Raw genomic sequence first — 19,518 nt, forward strand, 5'->3', positions numbered from 1 at the left:
ATTTCCTTCAAATCACAGGCAGCTCCATGTGGCAAGTTCTAACAGAACTCCGTCAAGGTGAAATCCAGCCAGCTCTGCTGCTAACAATGTATTCATACAGCATATGATCTCTGTCTGTTCAGGCTGCTTCTTGCTCATGTCTCAGAATAAGAAAGGAGTGCTGCTTTCCTGGGGTATGCTATTTGAGAAAGAAAGTAACCTAACACTAACTGCAGGCGGGGTCAGAGTGATGTAACAGGAAGCTCTGATGTTTCCCTTCTGCTGCTGAGCACATACAATGTGACAACACTTCCAATCTACTCAGAACAACCCTCTCTCTCCAGCAGAGAGTATCACCTCCTGATTTAGGATCATCAAGCTCTGCTAACTGGACCTCAGCCTGCCGGCGGGATTACATTACAAGGCTTTCCCTCTTCCTCACCTTGCCCCGGGGGTAAATCTCTTCTGTAGAAATCTCAGAAAATCAAATTCCATCCTAAGAATATTTCACCAAGAATTCCTTTAGAAGCTGTGCTGGGTAAGTACATTATTCAGAATAAATCTATGTATTCTGAATAGTATTCTCCTTTAGTTTGGCAGTGTTTCTACTGTAGAATTTAGTGATATTGAAATAATATTGAAACATATTCTCATTTCATATGTTAAAGAAACTCCAGTGTATTACTCCAAAATGTATACAAAATCTATTACTACTGGATATTATTATGTACAGTGATATTCTAGAAGATAAATTTAGCAAGTAATAAAAATTTAAATGGATTAAAAGGCATACTCCAAACAAGTAACTTAATCAGGGAACAATGCCTTTTAAAATTTGCTCTACTATTAGCTCAGCTTAAATTTTGACAGCTGGAAAACATTTCCCCCCCAGGAAGGGTCTTTAAACTTTTTATATAGTTAGTACTCTGAGAAAGGGGGGAAAGAGTAACTACTTACGGGGTCCTGGAATCTCAGTCACTCTGTAGTTGAACAAAATGGAGAATTCAAAGAAAAGTAATCACTTTGAATTTATTATGTGTCTTCTATTTGCCTTTCACCTTTATTTACACATATATCTCCAACTATTGAAATAATAGAATTTTCATTGTTCATTGTTGCCAGATGTGGTTAAGTCTCTCTCTTGCTAACCCTGAATTGTTTCCGCTGTATTGGATCATGGGGTGGGCTACAAAAGAAAAAGAAGAAAAAAAAAAAAAACCCAGCTAGGATTGAGAAAATGTTATTTGTCCATTAGCTGTAATTTTACAACTCTTTAGCTAACAGCGTATTACTTCAATTTGTCTGGTATCCCTCTGCAGGCTTTGGGGGGAGGATGTGAAAGAGATAACTGTGAATAAAGAAAAGTAACAAAGTTTTCCCAAGTATGTATGTCAGGTTATTAAACATACAGATATCAATATGTATGTCAGGTTATTAAACAGAAATTAAAGTGTGTTAAAAAAAACCCGAATGTCCAGAAAAAAACTTACAGTACTGTTGAGATGAAACATCTGTTAATGCTTCCTTCACCAGGGCAGACTGTGCTGGACTGTTAGGAAACCATTGTCTACTCGGGTGTTGGTATAGAGCTGTCACAAATCTGTTGCTAAGAAAAATTAGCTGGCAGATTTGGGTTCAAATTATATTGACTGATACAATTTATTTATATAAAAATTAGATATCTGATTTGGGTTCAAATTATACTGATTGACATAATTTGACATAAGAATATACACACACACACACACACATATATAGTCTTTCTCACCTATATAATTATACCCTGCAAAATGTCCTTCAGTGGAGAAATCCTGTACTTAATCATCCATAATCTGGCACATCAACAGTGGACTACAGACTCATTCTGAGTAACTCCCTCATAATTTTCTATGCATTTTTCCACAAATTTCTCCAAATAATGGAAATTTCAATTGAGTCTTATTTTTGTGATTCTTAAAAATATTATGGCTGATTTCCTATTTCCTTTCCATCATCAATTGTATTGAATTCCCTGACACATGTGTAGAAATGGAAAGCGTGTTTTTAGAAGGTGACTTTGTAAATATCCATTAGATAATTAGGGAAGGAAATTAAAAGAACACATTAAATGCCTAACCCAATGCCATCGATTAATAACAAAAATTAAAATAGCATTATTTTTAATTTAGATTATTTTCTTAGGAGGTATTATATTAATATCGTATTTTATAAAAAGGAACTCCCCATAAATTTCTTCCATAATTTAATTAAATTTTTTAAAGTGTACTAATAGTATGACTTATAGTTTTTTTTGTTTTTTTTTTTTTTTTTTTTTTTTTTTTTTTCAGAAACTACTGTTGAAAACCACTAGGAACTGAATTTCAAAGGTTATTAGGCAAAGACTTGTTATTTGAGAAAATAACTAACTGAAAGTTACAAATAAGAACTCATTATATTCTAAAGTTCGCTTTCCTTAATGATAAGAGAATATCAGAGGATCAATGCATGCTTTCAGCCATAAAGAATTAACTTCTTTTTAAGATGCTATAGGATCATAAAATTAATGCAGAGTCTAAGGCCAGTTCCAAGTATGAAACATAGGATTCAGAAATCATAAGAATAATGTGAGCTGGAGTATGTTTTACCTGCAATATTCAGTTATCTTTAAGAAATGTGCTTTAGTTATTACTACAAGGTCTTTTTTTCTAACATATCTTAGCACTTTCTAAAATATTGTTTTGTTAGTTAAAGATGTAAACTTTTAGAATATATAAAACTTCATTCACTCTAAAAAACAAAGATTGGAAAAAACAGGAAAACAAAAAGAAATTAGAATTGGTACTGTAATTTTAAAAATTGTGTTAAATGAGTGACGAAGGTGTATATACTTTACTCACTGGTGATGCCTAGCATAAGTTTAAACGGAACCAAAATGCTAGCATATTTAGGAGAACCTTCACATTCACTGTATGTATTTTACCATTATTTTATTCATAATGAATTTATTTCAGTAAGAAATTCAAAATAATATTAAGACAAAGTAAGATGACCTTATATGCTTTATGTTAATGTGGATAAATTCTTTGATAACACATAAAACTAATCAAACTTCAGTTAGTAGTATTATTACATATTTTTAACTTACATCATTTTTGTGACCATTATAACACTATTTGCTTTCAATTTTTAGCCCCATGGTTAAAATTTGATAGTAACTTAATTTTTAAGAATTGTCTTAGAGATATTTATACAAAAATTAACAAAACATTTTTTAAAGGATCAAAATATACATTCACAAAACAAAACTGATTTTATACTCTGTTGTATGACTATCTACACAGCTTGAAAAATAATTCTTATTTTAGAGATATCAGGATTATGGTATCAACTTTTCAAAAAACAAATATATTCAAAGGACATTATTTGAAATCATTGGCTTTATTCTCTATCTTATCTTTGCTTAGGATTCAGAGATGGCATTAACCCCAAAACATAAGCTGTGTCATTGCAATGGTGTTAATGAAAGACACTCAGTGTCAAATGTGTACCACCTCTGAGTCCTTTTCATAAGATGAAAAGTCAGTACGTAACTATTTAAGACATTCGTCTGTATCTGGGTTTGAAGTCCATGCATGAACTATAAACATTTATAATTTCTTAGGAAAGCTCTCTTTTATTACCAAAGTACTTCTACCATGCAGCACTCTTACATTATTTCAAGAAATCCTCTCATTTAATATAAGAAAATGTTTTGATGAAATTAGAAGGAAAATAAAAATTTACAAGAAACAGAAGATCAGAGCTACATACTAACCAGATATTTCAATCATTTTCCCATTTATTCCCATAGAATTCCCATAGGAATTCCTGCCCAAATTCCTTCATCAATAGCAGTTACACAACTCAAAGGATCCAGATAGTTTTCACATCTTAATTTTGGTTTACCTACCTATAATTTGGCTTATAATTTTGAAGATATAGAGTCTTAATTAGTATAAAATTGAAGCAGTAATAGGTGGAATACCTTTAATTGTAAAATTTGGAATGTAAATATTGAGCTAGTGTTATTTAGGATAAAAGAACATATAATTAGATAAATTAAGTAAGCAAACCATTTAAATAATAGGAAATATATTTTTATACATTATATTGCCATTTCAATTTAAACAGAAAAGTCCTCAATAAATCTAGATCATTATTTTTTCATGTCTAATTAGTATTATAATTTTATTGTGTATTAAATCAATAATTTTTGCATTTGTGTAATCTTGAAAGCAAATTAGTTTTTAATTTAATAACTTATTTTACAAAAAAATGAAGAATTTAATTTTTAACAACAAAATAAAAGTCTTATTATTATTTAAAAATAAAAGAGAATCACTGGCTGTGAACTGAGTTAGAGTGTATGTTTATGAGATTACTAGTATTAATTATCAGATGATAATTGCAGATATTTTCCTAGAACATGTTTCTTCCTTTTTTCCTTTAGTTTGTTTACTTAAAAGAGTTGGTATTCTACAAAACTAACACACTAATATATTATCGTTTGCAAAAGTGATCAAAATAGTGAATTTATTTTTTAAATGTAAAACAAGTTTTATCTTTTTATTCCTTTGTGCTTTGAATTAAATGTATGTTTTTTACCTTACTACCAACTAAAAGGTCAAAAATCTCAACTCAGCTCAACCCAACATAAATATAAATAAATAAATAAATAAATAAATAAATAATAAATAAATAACCAACCTACCCCTATAGTATTAAGGCCATAGCTCTATACTTTATTGAGTTTGTTGGATGGAGCCCAATTTTCAGAGAAATCTTATTCCCCTTAACATGGAATGTATTTTTTAATTAGAAAATGTTAATATGGCATAAACTTTTGTATAAATCTGTCATTATTTTTCTATTCGTGTTTAGGTTAACCTGAGCTCAGCTGTGTTTCTTATAAAACCACAGTGACTCCTGAGCATGTCATTTGGTATATTATATAACAGTGATACAGTAAATGGCAACTATCTGGTTTATAAGAGTGCCCCTCTCCTCACAGCTTAGTCACATGGAGGTTCATTAGCATATTCATGAGCACACAGGCTTGGTTTTAGCAATCAAACTAAGATAAATTTGTCTAATATCCAAGTATCAATTTCATAAATTCTGCAAATGAGTATTAATCGAATCCATCTTCATTAACATGATACCAATTGTTGTTTAGATATTTTGGGCATAAACTTCAATTTTGCCTTCTTTCCAAGGATAATTTGAAGGGAAAATCGGAACTTTGGTAAGTACTGGAGAAGAATAAAGCATGTTATAACTGAAAATAAGGAGGATTAAAACTATGCAAAAAGCATGTCGTCAAACAAAATGTGTGTGTGTGTGTGTACGTGCTTTTTTGCCTAACTCTGTAGTTGTTTTCAAATGTGAGGCAAAAGAGCAGACTTACTTTTACTTAAATAATGGAAACCTAATATTAGACTAACATGTTTAAATATTTTATTAATCAGTCTACATATGTCTTCTTCAAAAAGTTATTTTCAATAAAACTTTCCCTGTTTGAAACAACTGCCTAGAATGGAGTACACTTCAGACGGCATCCATGTCATATGTAGTGAGGACGCTGCTACATTTTAAATTTTATTAGATATTTTAGTTAGTTAACTGGGAGTTTAATTTCCCAGTTCACTAACTAAAATATCTTTGAACTTGTCAGGTTTATTTGGGTAAATATATATATTTATTGTCAGCTTAATCCTCTGGTCCTTGACATTATTAGATGAGTGCATGTATCTTCATATTCCTGAGGGACAAATAAATTTTATTTTTGCCTCAAACAGGAGAGTCTGCCTTCCCAGCTGCAGTTCTCCCTCCCAAAGTTAGCAGTGGATGAATTTTTCCACACTGCACTAATACAGGAGAACTCCTTTTCAAAGGGTGGCTTGCCCTATTGAGATTATTTAGCTGATTTCTTTGAGGATTTGCTTTCTGCCGTGTACATTATTAATTAGTCATGTATAAACTCATTTAACCTTCCCCAAAGCCTCAGGAACTATTATTATTGTTGTTGTTTATTGTTGCTTGCCTATAAGAAACTCCAAAATCAAGGCACAGAGCTTCTAAGTAATGTGCCCAAATCAGATAGCAATTCAAGTGGAGGTATCAAGAACTGAATCCTGGGAATCCAGACTCCAGAGCTCATGCTCTTAACCACTCTGCTTCCCTTTCCAATTGGTGGCTGGTATCTAGTCACCCCTAGTGTGAATGGATGGTGGTCCCAAAACCTTAGGTTAAAGTGCAGGCAGACCTCAGATATATTGAGGGTTTGGTTCTAGATCATCTCAGTAAAGTGATATCATAATTAATAAAGCCAGTCGAATGAATTTTTTTGTTTCCCAGTACATATAAAAGTTATGTAAATAGTATAGTACAATAGCATTATGTTTAAAGAACAACACATATACCTTAATTTAAAAAATACTGCTAAAATATGCTAACCATCATCTGGAGCTTTGAGTGAGTTGTAATGTTTTGCTGGTGGAGGGTCTTGCCTTGATGTTGATGGTTGCTGACTAATCAGGGTGGTGGTAGCTGAAGGTTGGGGTGGGTGTGGCTATTTCTTAAAATAAGTCAATAATGAAGTGCTGCATCCACTGACACCTTTCGTGAGATGCTGTTTGATAGCATTGTACCACAGTAGAACTTTCAAAATTGGTCCGTCTTCTCAAAACTTGCTGCTGCTTTATCAACTAAGTTTATGGAGTATTCTAAATCCTTTGTTGTCATTTCAACAATCTTCACAGTATCTTTCCAAAGAATAGATTCCATTTCAAACCACTATCTTTGCTCACCCACAAATAGCAACTGTTCATCTGTTAAAGTTTTATCATGGGATTACAGCAATTCAGTCACATCCTCAGTCTCTCCTTCTAATTCTAGTTCTCTTGCTATATCTACCACATCTTCAGTTATTTCCTTCACTGAAATCTTGAACCCCTCAAAGTCAGCCTTGAGGGTTGGAATCAGCTTCTCCCAAACTCCTGTGAATGTTGATATTTTGATCTTTTCCCATGAATCATGTATGTTTTTAATGGCATCTAAAATGGTGAATCCTTTCCAGAAGGTTTTCAGTTTATTTTGTCTAGATCCATCAGAGGAATCACTATCTATGGCAGTTTTAACCTTAGAAAATGTGTTTCTTAAATAATAAGACTTGAAAGTTGAAACTACTCCTTCATTCATGGACTGCAGAATGGATGCTGTCTAAGCAGGCATGAGAACAACATTAATCAACATTAATTTCATTGTACATTAATCTCATTGTACAATCTCATTGTACATCAGACCTCTTGGGTGACCGGGTGCATCTTCAACGAGCAGTAATCTTTTGAAAGGAATCACTTTTTTTCTGAGCAGTAGTTCCTGACAGTGGTCTTAAAATATTCAATAAGCCATGTTGTAAACCGATGTGCCATCCTCCAATCTTTGTTGTTCTGTTTTATAGATCACAGGAAGAGTAGATTTAGCATAATCCTTAGGGCTCTAGGATTTTTAAAATGGTAAATGAACACTGGCTTCAACTTGAAGTCACCAGCTGCATTAGCCCCTGACAAGAGAGTCAGCCTGTCCTTTGAAGCTTTGAAAAGGCATTGACTTTTCCTCTCTAGCTACGCAAGTCCTAGAGGACATCTTCTTCCTGTAGGAGGCTGTTTTGTCTACATTGAAAATCTGTTGTTTAGTGTGGCCACCTTCATTAATGATCTTAGGACGATCTTCTGAATAATTTGCTGCAGCTTCTACATCAGCACTTGCTACTTCACCTTGCACTTTTATGTTATAGAGATGGCTTCTTTCCTTAAACCTCATGAACAAACCTGAGCTAGCTTCAAACTTCTTATTCAGCTTCCTCACCTCTCTCAGCCTTCAGAGAATTGAAGAGAGTCAGGGCCATGCTCTGGATTAGGCTTTGGCTTAAGGGAATGTTATGGCTGGTTTGATCTTCTTTATTTATTTATTTATTTTTATTTTTAAAATTAATTATTTATTTTTATGTAGGGTTCCATGATTCATTGTTTGTGTATAACACCCAGTGCTCCATGCAATACATGCCCTCCTTAGTACCTATCACCGGGCTAACCCATCCTGAAGCTTTCTCCATATCATCAATAAGACTCTATAGTTCTCTCATTATTTGTGTGTTCACTGGAGTAGCACTTTTAATTTCCTTCAAGAACTTTTCCTTTGCATTCACAACTTGGCTAACTGGTACAAGAAAGCTAGCTTTTGACCTATCTCAGCTTTCAACATATCTTCCTCACTAAGTTTAATCATTTCTAGCTTTTTCTAGCTTTTGATTTTAAATGGGAAATATGCGACTCTTCAACTTCAACATTTAGGGGCCATTGTAGGGTTATTAATAGGCCTAATTTCAATATGGTTGTATCTTAGGGAATAGGGAAGCCCATGGAAAGGGACAGAGATGCATGAGCAGTCAGAATACACACAACATTTATTAAGTTTGCCATCTTACATTGGCATGGTCAGTGATGCCCAAAACAATTACTGTGGTAAGATGAAAGAACACTGATCCCAGATCACCATAACAATATAATAATAATGAAAAAGTTTGAAAGATTGAGAGAATTACTAAAATGTGACACAGAGACATGAAATTAGCAAATGCTGTTGTACAAATGGTACTGATAAGCTTGTTAAATGCAGGGTTACCAAAATCTTCAATTTGTAAAAAATACAATAGCCGAGAAGCCCAAGAAAATGAGACATGCCTGTATATGATAGGTAGAATCTGCAAGATAATTTCCCATCTTTCTTTGTGTATGCACTTTCTTCCACTAAGTTCCTTCATCTATACCTGTTTAACCCTCACCTTCCTCCAAACCAAACTCCCAGTAGTTACTCTCTATCCTCTGGTAGTTAAGAGTAGCTTGGAAAACAAAAATTTTGAAGAACTCTGTCTTCTTCAGAAAACCTCACTGTTGCTCTTAAAGCCTTCAACTAATTGGATGTGACCCAGACACATTATACAGATAATCTCCTTTACTTGAAGTCAACTGATGTTAGATGTCAATCACATCTACAAAATACCTTTACAGCAATATCCAGACTAGTGTTTGATCAAACAGGGCACCATAGCCTGGCCAAATTAACACATACAATTAACTGATACAACTAGTTCAGGGCATTTGTCCATACTTGCTCTTTTTTCCCCAAAATTATTTAGGTTTTTAGATTTTGGAAATTCTTTAAAAATTCCTGCTGGAACAATAATTGGAATTGCAGTGAATTCATTAGTTAGATTGAAAATGATTAATATCTTAATAATGTTAAGTCTAATTATGAGCATGGTATATATTCTTCAGTTACTCAGTGCTTTTTTTTTTTTTTTTTGGAGAGGGGTGGAATCTGATTTGGTTCTAAATATAGGTAGAAGAAATATTTAAAACAATAACATTATAAATGAGGGAGGCTGAAAGATATAAGGTTTCTACACTCCCCCCAAAAAAGGTAGCTTGTTTTTCCCCCACATGATTCACATAAGACCTTCCAGAATTGTTCTTTCTTTTATGAAATTAAAGTCTGTTCTCCTTGCATATCTTATTTGGGGAACTTTCTGTTCACACCAGAATTTAATCCTATCAGAGAACAGTTATATGATTTATTGCTATGGAATAAGCAATGGAACCCCCTTATAGGGTTAAACTGAATGATCCTCAGTTTAGCAAGCACTCACAATGTGCTAGGCCCAGTGCTAGATGTTAAAGATAAACAAGACAGGACCCCTGCTCTGGACAATATCAGCTCCACCTCAGTGCTCAGTCCCGATTAAAGTATGAACTCTTCATTTATTCTGCTGGCCTCCACTCGACTTTTCATCGTGTCCCAAGGTCAGGACTGAATGCCTGAATCAGGATGTTTTTTAAAATGACAAAACCTGATAAATCAGATATTTTCTGTACATATTTATTATATTTGGGAAACCCTGGATTATAGATGAAACATAAAAAAAAAAAAAACCCAACCCTGAAATAAAGAACAGTCTAATGGATTCTACCTAGTTCACAATTGTATGTGCTTTGGTTAAGATATTCTGAAATATCTTATTTTCAACTGCTTCTAATATAACTTTGACTTTTCATACTTTAACAGAAAGATTTCCTTATATCTAAATTAATTGCAAACATCATGGTTGGGTATCAGAAACTGTTCATTTTAAAGATAGAATGTGGTTAAAGAAAGATATTTTAAGAATAAAGCTTTGAAGAATGCTTGGTTTCATTAATTTGAACAGAAAGGCCTTCAAATGAGATATGAGCAAGTATTAAGGTCTAGAACAAACTGGCAGGGGTGAAGCCCATAAAATGATTTTCCTAAATACTGTTTAATATTTTAATTAATTGAATTCCTCACATGAGTTAACTTCCTTAATTATACACTTTCCAAAAGGATTTCCTGTGTTGTGTTCCATGTTATCAGTTAAAAATTATTAGAAAACACTTACTGAATCTTTTTGATCATAAAATTAATATATGTCCATATTTAATGAGCCAGATTCCAGCCTACTTCCTTCAAAATAAATACACCAAAATTAACAAAGAGTTTATGTTTGAGTCATTGTATAACTCAAACATCCTTTAAAAATTCACTAATTGTGTGATTTTTCAGATTAATCCTGAAAGCTGATTATTCACTAAATTCTCAACATCATAAAAAACTACATATTTAAGATTGCAAGCTCTCAACTATATCAGTTCTAGTACTATCTGTACCATAAAGGACTACATGTTCAAAACTTTTCATGTTACATATGGTTTCTGAAGCTAGAGTCCTGAATAAGGTAAATAAATCTAGTTAATGGGTTTCTAACCGAAGTAGGAGACTCTAGCTCTCTATGTTCTCAGAGGGTTTCATTAAGTGTAACTATGATGTAGATCTTGAAGTAACATCTGCTTTAAAAAAAAAAAAAGTTAGATTTCTACATTTAGACAACATTCCACTCCTAATTACTCAAAGTCACATAGACTTCAAGGATTGTTCTACATTCTGGCCTATGATTTTACTTCCAGATATAACTGTATAATTTTATAATCAGGGAAGGACACAGACTGTAAATAAAACGTATGAGCTTTTCTAGCTTTTCTATCAGTTCTAACTTGGATAACGCTTTAGAATTAAATTTATAATAAACAACAAAGGTCATTGTGCATCATATTTATTGATATAAGATTATAATAGAAATTAATGAAGGAATACCTATTTGAATGAATTAACTAACTTTTTAAGTTTATGATGTCTCCTTTACTCATCATATATCCATCATTACAGCACCTGAATATAGAAAAAATGCTAATCTTCCTTATTTGTGGGCCTGTAGTTCCTGGATTCCAGACTTCAGTATTTCTTCTTCCTTTAGACAAATATACTTCTTGTTAGTACTTCTGATATCAACTGGCATAAAACTGAAGAAAGGTAAACACATTATCTGAAACAAGATAAAAAATTATCTGTGGGTTTCTTTTAAAGAGCATAGGATGCTCTTCTCTCAGAAATTCATATGCCACCTTCCTCTCCTCCCTGGAGTCTTTGCTCAGATACAAACCTTTTTTGGGGACCTAACCTAGACACTATTTAAAGTCAGCTGCACCTACACCACCATAACCCTTTTGCTCATCTTTATCTATTTTAGCTTGTGCGAGCTTTTTCCTGTAACATCAATCCCATTGCAACAAACCATCAACTATAATTTACATATATTCTATGTTATTGTTTATTTTCTGTCCATATCTTTAACACATAAAAACTCTACAAGTACAAGCACTTCTGTCTGCTTTTTTTTTTTCACTAATATATCCTAAGCATCTAGATAAGTGCCTGCACCTAGTAGTGCTTAAATACTGCTCAATAAATGAATAAATGAATGAATACGTTTCTTTGTATCAGTCTCCACAGAAAACTAGATGGTGACTCTATGTGATTTTGTATCCAGTATATAATAGATGCTAGAGCTGATATTTTGAAGGTGTTAGAAACATGACCCATCGCCAAAGAGAAAATATTCAGAAACTAATTATCATTTTATTATTCTTAGGTCAACCTAATATTTATCCCTCCACTGCTCTTATAAAGGGAAATAAAATTAGTAAAGATGCTTTCTGTAACGTAGTTAGTGTTCAGGTTTCACTGAATTCCAAGGCGTGACCTTTCAAACTAGGGTAAATGAGAAGGTTGCTTGGTATTTTAACACAAAATGTTGAAGCATTTCCCCAAATGGCCAAACAATGGCTGAACTTGGCAGAATTTCTTGTTGCAACTGGCAGACCTGCCAACTGTTGTCTCCCAACAAAAGTCTTACTCCATTACTTATTGCCTTTCTGGACAGTAACACTAAAAAGTCTATAGAAGGAGAAAAAACTTAGCAGTGAAGTTGAAAAAAAGTAAAGCAATCATTTAAAAAAAAAAAAAAATATATATATATATATGTAGAATACAAGCTTGTTTAATTCACAAAAAATTATACAACTGTGTGATAAGTGATGTGTTAAGTGCTTGAAAATCTATTATTTATCAAGCTTCTAAGTGTTGATTTATAAATGTTTAAAGATAATTCTAAAAAGAAAACCAACTGTCAATGCCCTTTCATCCTTGTATAGTTTTGGACATTTTCCAAACATTAAGCCAAATAATTTTTTTTATAAACTGAAATATATATTTGTCATTACATAAAGTCATGATTTGTTTGAGGGCTTCATGATGGATTTTCACAAAATATATCTTCTGAATTGACTCATCTCACAAGTTATGATGATACTTGTTTTTTTAAATTTAGATTCTCTATGTGTTGAGATTCATATAGCTAACTCTATTTTCTTTTAAAACAGAGTGCTAATCATTCATTTATCTAGAAATATCATAAGTGGGTTTTTTTCTTCTGAGCCCAGATATGCATGTCACTTGTGTGTAACAATAATAATTGTTATGAAACCATAAATGTTATGAAACAGTAATTTTCCTTTGAGAAAAAGACTGCTTCTTAAATTATGCTCATAATATTCAGAGAAAAGATGTATATAAAATGTGTTCAAGTTAGTTTGCTGTTTATTTCAACATATCATCTAATAACACACTGGCTGAATTTTAAACCACAAGCAACAAAACCAGCTTGAATTAAACAAATCTCCATCCTGAATGAAGTATTGCTCAAAACATAAAAGCAAACTGTCAAATAGCTTCTTCTTCCCACCATCCTTTCCTATTCTTTAATTCTTCTTGCCTGACTTTATTGGATATGGTCATTATCAGATAATGTACTTATAATAAATTTTTGATTACAAAACATAAATGATAATAATGCCCTTACAAAAACTGTTTTTTGTTTTAAGGATTAGTCTACATTCAGTTTATTTCTGGTATGTTTATAGATAGCATCACAACCCAATATTCTACAACACGTTTTCTTTGTCCCAAGTAGCTTAAAATAGACAAAATTAATAATAATAAAATAAAGTTGAGACCAACAAACAATTGACAAATTTTAATCTACATGAGCTTGGCAAAATGCTGGAAAAAAGCACTTAAAAATAAACTTTACATCAATAAAAGCCCCAATAGAAGTTCCAATTCAAGTACTTCGTTTTAAATTACTTTACAGGGGGACCTGACTGGCTCAGTCAGAAGAGCATGTGACTCTTGATCTCAGGGTTGTGAGTTCAAGCCCCACATTGGGTATAGAGATTCCTTAAAAATAAAATCTTTTAAAATAGGGGCGCCTGGATGGCTCAGTTGGTTAAGCATCTGCCTTCAGCTCAGGTCATGGTCTCAGGGTCCTGGGATAGAGCCCCACATCGGGCTCCCTGCTCAGCGACAAGTCTGCTTCTTCTTCTCCCTTTGCCTATGTGATATCTCTCTCTCACTCTCTCTCAAATAAATAAAAAAAATCTTAAAAAAATAAAATAAACTCTTAAAAATAATTAATTTAAAAATAGAATGCAAAAAGGACTAATTTCTTCCAGTGAGCAGACATACTTTATACTTTCCTCAAGCTAGCATCACTCCTTACAATGACAAATAGAGACTCACAGTAGTCTGATTCAGAAAAAGGCAGTGCCAAAATATTTGTTCTCTCTCATCAAGATTCAGGGGAGACACCACATATTCTCAAGAGCCTCTTCTAATAGTGCTACTTGTAGGATGAAAAAGGCTGTTTTGAGGTTTGAATAATTGCCTGATGTAAAAAATTGCTGTCAATTTAAAATAGTTTCACTAAATATTACAACTGGCTCTCTGTTGCATAGTGGATTTAAAGATATATCCTAATATACATACATATATTTTGTAATTTTTCAGCTTTTATATCTGCTAGATCACCTTGACTGTGTTAAGTATCTCTGTTCCAGGAGGTTGATAGTAACACCAGAGACATACCTAGCTAGCCTAGAGCACAGAATAGGACCTTAAATCAATTTTGTAGTTCATGATGTTGCCCAAACCAATGTTATTAACAATTCTCTAATTAGTCCTATTTTAACCAATTCCTCTTTCTAGCTGTCCTCACCTCAGACATCTCTAAAGGAACAAATGTGCTGTCCATGTTTACATGCATCATATCCTGGAGTAAATCCAGAACACTGCATTTTGTTACAGGTCTGGTAACAGTACCTTTGGTAAATGACAAGATGAAGGGTTTGAAGATTCACCAGAAATTGATAAAACAAGACATGAAAGGAACAAGTTAGGGAGTGAAGGGCCAATCTGGAGAACGGAGAAATGAGAAGATTCAGAAAATTTTTCATCTAGAGAACAGATATATATATGACTGTAAGAATACAATTAACTTAGTAATTGTTGCTCACTGAGTAAACAGACTGACATAAAACCAGAGTGAGAGATGGGTTTGAAAGTAAAAGAAATTAGATCAAGAAAGGGGAGTGAACAAAATAGAGAGGAAAAGAGAGAAGATAAAAGGGGAGGCAATAAAAGAAGATAAATTGGTTCAATAAGATATATTTTATTTGCCAGAAAGGTTAGAAAGTACAAATCCAGCACTGAACTGCATAAATTAAGATGTGGAGACACTTTGAATACATGGCCATGGACAAAAAGTTAGTATGCAAATGCCTCCCAACTTCTTGGCCCAACAATTCAGACAGGAAAACTTTATCTACACTTTTGTTTGGGAAATTGGGTTGAGGGTTAAGCCTAGAAATTATTCCTTCTGATAAGAGGTGAAGAGTGTTTATGAAGAATTTGCAAGAGGCAAACACCACCTCCCAGATGATAATCATGTTCTAAGGCTTGGGCCCTATTAGTCAAGATAATGACTGTACTTGTAAGCGTTCATAGGGTCTGACCTGCTGGCAAGTCTTAGTCTGTCTAGGACACTTTTTCAAAAGGCAGCACAGATATTGGGCTATATTCATGATACCACATCTAAAGCAGCAGAACTGTTTGGTAAAATACAAATCCCTTGGCTAATTCCAAATCTACCAAATCAGGCTGAGATCACTCAGCATACAGAGGGAGGAATGCTTAAATGATCCCTGTGTGCCCTGAAAATAGTTTTCTCTGTACTAAACTCTGGATGTGGTGAGACTTAAGACATAAAAACACAGTTAGGTTCAAATTTATAATAACAAAATAAAAGCATGAACAAGACACATGTTTAAACCAAGTGATTCTCTTTCTAAATAATAAAATAACAAGCATTAATTCACATGAACTACATATAAATAACAAGACATACATATTACTTTCTCTTCTAATTTTGGCTTTGAGAATTATTAGTTTTGTGATTTGGGGGTGCATTTTCCCTGTCTGAATCATCCTAAAAGTCTTGAGAACCTGGTAATAATCCAAAATACAACTTTACTGACCCTTTCCTCTTTCACTGGACTCAGGGGTAAATACACACACACACACACACACATAATTGATTCATGGGCTGTTCATCATTGGTGTTCCAAAATTTCCTCCATACAACTAAGAAAGTAACCTAAAGTCAAATAGAATTCATACACCTAAATCATATTTATAAAATTCTAAGTGTTTAAATTGTGCATTGACTGTGATTTAACTGTGAAATATTCAAAGGGGGTCTAATCTTAACAATATCCTGACAAAAGTAAGTAAACGTTCAACTTGGATCAGTGATGTGTGAGGCAGCTGCATTTCCCCCACCCCAGTGCTGTGACCTATCCCAAATACATTGCATTTTGATATTTTGATCCATAAATCCACAACAAATACCTAATCCCAGATTAAGGAATTATACTCTTCATACTGTTCTACAAAAATGTTTTCTAATTTTAAAAATCTTGTACATACAGAAGATTATACATAGCATAAATATACTGTTTAAATAAATAAATGCCTGTTTATGGAACCCAGCTTGTCCATCATATTCCTCTTAGTTAAGTCACACACATGGCCCCAGAAGTAAGCCATTACCCAAACTTGTACTTACTATTCCTTTGCTTTACTTTATGGCATTATCACATACATACATGCTTTTAAGCAATGTGTTATTTAGTTTTGCTGTTTTTATTTTTATTTTTATGAAAGTGCAATCACTCTGAATATAGTCTTCAGAGTTTGCTTCTTTCATTTAGCATTTTGGAGATGCAGCCTTATTAATGTATGTAGCTGTTTCTTTCTTTTCACTGTTGGAGTGTTCTATGGTTATGAGTATACCATAGTATATTTCATTTGGATTACTTCCACCATTTTACTATTACAAACAATGAAGCAGTGAATGTATTTTTTACAAATCTCCTGGTACACATATGCCTGAGTTTCTTCAGGGAATATAGTTTCGAGTGGGATTTCAGGATTTTAGCAATTCAAAGTGATTGTACCGATTTATCCTCTCATCAACAGGGTTTGAAGTTTCCACTGCACCACATCCTTTCCAACACTTTCTATTATTGTTAAACTTTTAAATTTCTGCCAGACTGGTGGGAGTAATATAGTATTTTCATTGTGATTCAGTGTAAAATCATTGTGATTTTAATTTGCATTGCCCTGATTATGAATCACAGCAAATTTGTATGTAGAAAGAATTAAAATTTTTCTCTGAAACATTTGTTTTTAATTGTATAGCAGTGACTTGATGTTGTAGAATTATGGGTAAGCCACTTTTGCTCATAATTATTTAAGAGAAGGACTATCTTGTTTTGGTTAGGTGGTCCAGGAAAAGGAGAAAGTGTATTTTATTACTTTTAAAACTGGGAAGGTATAAATAGCATTTCTCAGCATGACAAGAACACAAACTGATAATGCCTAGAATCATATCTCTAACTTCCCATTTCCTTTATTCAAACACCCCATCAAACACACATCAAAACCTCTTTTAAAAATAAAGAGAGGAAGAAAATGAATAATTCCATTCAGATGCATGTGCACTTTTTTTAATAGACTTTATTTTTTAAAGCAGTTACAGGTTCACAGCAAAATTAATTGGAAGGAACAAAGATTACCCATACGGCTCTGTCCCCATTCATGCACAGTTTCCCTCACTATCAACATCTGCCACCAGAGTAGCATATTTGTTACAATTGAGGAACCTACAGTTGACACAGCATGATCACCCAAAATCCACAGTTTACATTAGGGTTCATTCTTGGTGTTTAAGTCTATGACTTTGAACAAACACATAATGACATGTGTTGTATGCTTTTTATAATTTTTCAAATAGTTAAAATCATTTATGGAGCTTACAAATCTCTTGATAGAGACAGTGTCTCTCTACTGTGGTAAAAATTATTTCTTATACAGAAAAAACACTATAGAAGGCATTAGAGTTTGTGTCTTTCACATAATCCCTCATTTTGGAAACCACTTGATTGTTCTTATACATATTAGCTGAATCTAACCCATATATTTTTTCAATGTTTTGTTTCTTCTTACTAAATATACTTAGATTTACATCTTTTTAGCTCAATTGTTGTGCTTCACCATGACATTACATTAATAAGGTTTATCTATTATTCTTATTTGTTATATTTCTTTTGTTTTTAGGGTTTAGTTGATTTTGATTTCATTGTCTAATCAGTTCAGCCAATGGCACTGCTTGAACAAAATTAGCTTTCTCTTGAGTTTTCTCTAGATAGATCTATCTAGAGGCTTTATGTTTTCTTTGCATCTTTTCTTCTTGGATGTTAATTAACCTTTGGTACTACAGACACAGATATTTTTCAGAGAAAAGTGGAAGTCAGACCATGCTGACATATGCATTATTTTATTAAAATGTACAACACATTGGGGTGTCTGGGTGGCTCAGTTGGGTAAGTGCCCAACTGTTGATTTTGGCTCAGGTCAAGGTCTCAAGATTGTGAAATCGAGCCCTGCAAAGGACTCCACACTCTGTGGGGAGTCTGCTTGAGATTCTTTCCCTTTCCCTCACCCTTCGCCTGCTCTTTCTTGATCTTTCTCTCTTGCTCTCAAATAAATAAATAAATCTTAAAAAAAAATGTACAATGTGTTTACTTATCAAAATTACCTCATCAGTAAATTTTCTGATAGCCAGAAGAAACTACTGACATACTTGTTTTTTACTTATCCCAAATCACCAAAATGGTGGAAAGAAGCATTTTCAGCTGGAGTGAAAATAAAATCTCTAGAGCCATGCAGAAGAAAACCAGTAACACTTCATGGTCCTTTCTATTTCATGTGCTCTTTTCTAACAAGTTGGGAAAACACTCAAAATAAACTTCAACTCTGAACCTTCTGAATTCTATATATATGCCAGTAAAGCCTGAGACTGACAAGAGTTTTTATTTTTTCCAAAAAGCTTGTAGAAAATCCAGATGCTAAAAATGTGCAGTGTTTGTTGGTGTAAAAATACACATCTCCTCACTAAGACTAGATCATGATCCTAATTGTAACATATACAATTTAAAATAATATATAATATTATTATACAGGTATACAACTTTACAAAGTAATCCAAAATGTTTTTTGAGTCACAAAAATCTGATTACAGAGATTGCTTTTAACGTAGCTTTCTTAACTTTTGAGTTTTCATGTAAATATCCCTATTGACTTCATAGAAATCCTTGGCAATAATTCAAAGGTTGTTGTTAGAAGTAGCTACAAATTGATGATCCATAAAAGTGAGTTCAATAAAAACCTCTCAAATCACAATATAAACTAATGAAGATAAATAATCTGTGAACACAAATTTGACATTTTCGAAGTTCAGTAAGTCCAAATACCATGTAAGTGCAAAGCTGGATTAAATTCAATTATAGGTATATCTTCCTTCAACATTAGTTTGAGTCTGAAAAGAGGCATAAACCCCATTTATATACATTAAGTCTTTGTTCAGCGGTGGGTGAATCTCACTTTTTGGTAATGTCCTATAATTAAAGAAAGTTAAATGCCAACCTGCCATGACAAGGCCTGTGACACTCTTTGCCTCTCCCTCATTCCAGTTTGATCACATTGACCTTCTTTCTGTACTTTGAACTGGCTTTGTCATTCCACCCTCAGAACCACTGACCAATCCTTCCATACTTCCAGGAACAACCTTTCTCCTGAACATTTCAGGGC

The 19,518-nt window shown here is 33.1% G+C and overlaps 1 protein-coding gene across 1 annotated transcript in view; it reads left to right on the forward strand.

Annotated features, from left to right (window-relative positions):
- The first annotated feature begins 272 nt into the window (after window positions 1–272).
- Window positions 273–19,518, forward strand: part of CALCRL (calcitonin receptor like receptor) — a 97,300-nt gene continuing 78,054 nt past the window's right edge. The window contains exon 1 of the mRNA XM_035007571.1: window positions 273–517. The gene's annotated coding sequence lies outside the window, so the exon portion shown is untranslated. The remainder of the gene's footprint in view (window positions 518–19,518) is intronic.

This window comes from Mirounga leonina, unplaced genomic scaffold (genome assembly GCF_011800145.1).
Source record: "Mirounga leonina isolate KUSES-001 unplaced genomic scaffold, KU_Mleo_1.0 Mir_151, whole genome shotgun sequence".
Taxonomy (NCBI): Eukaryota; Metazoa; Chordata; class Mammalia; order Carnivora; family Phocidae; genus Mirounga; species Mirounga leonina.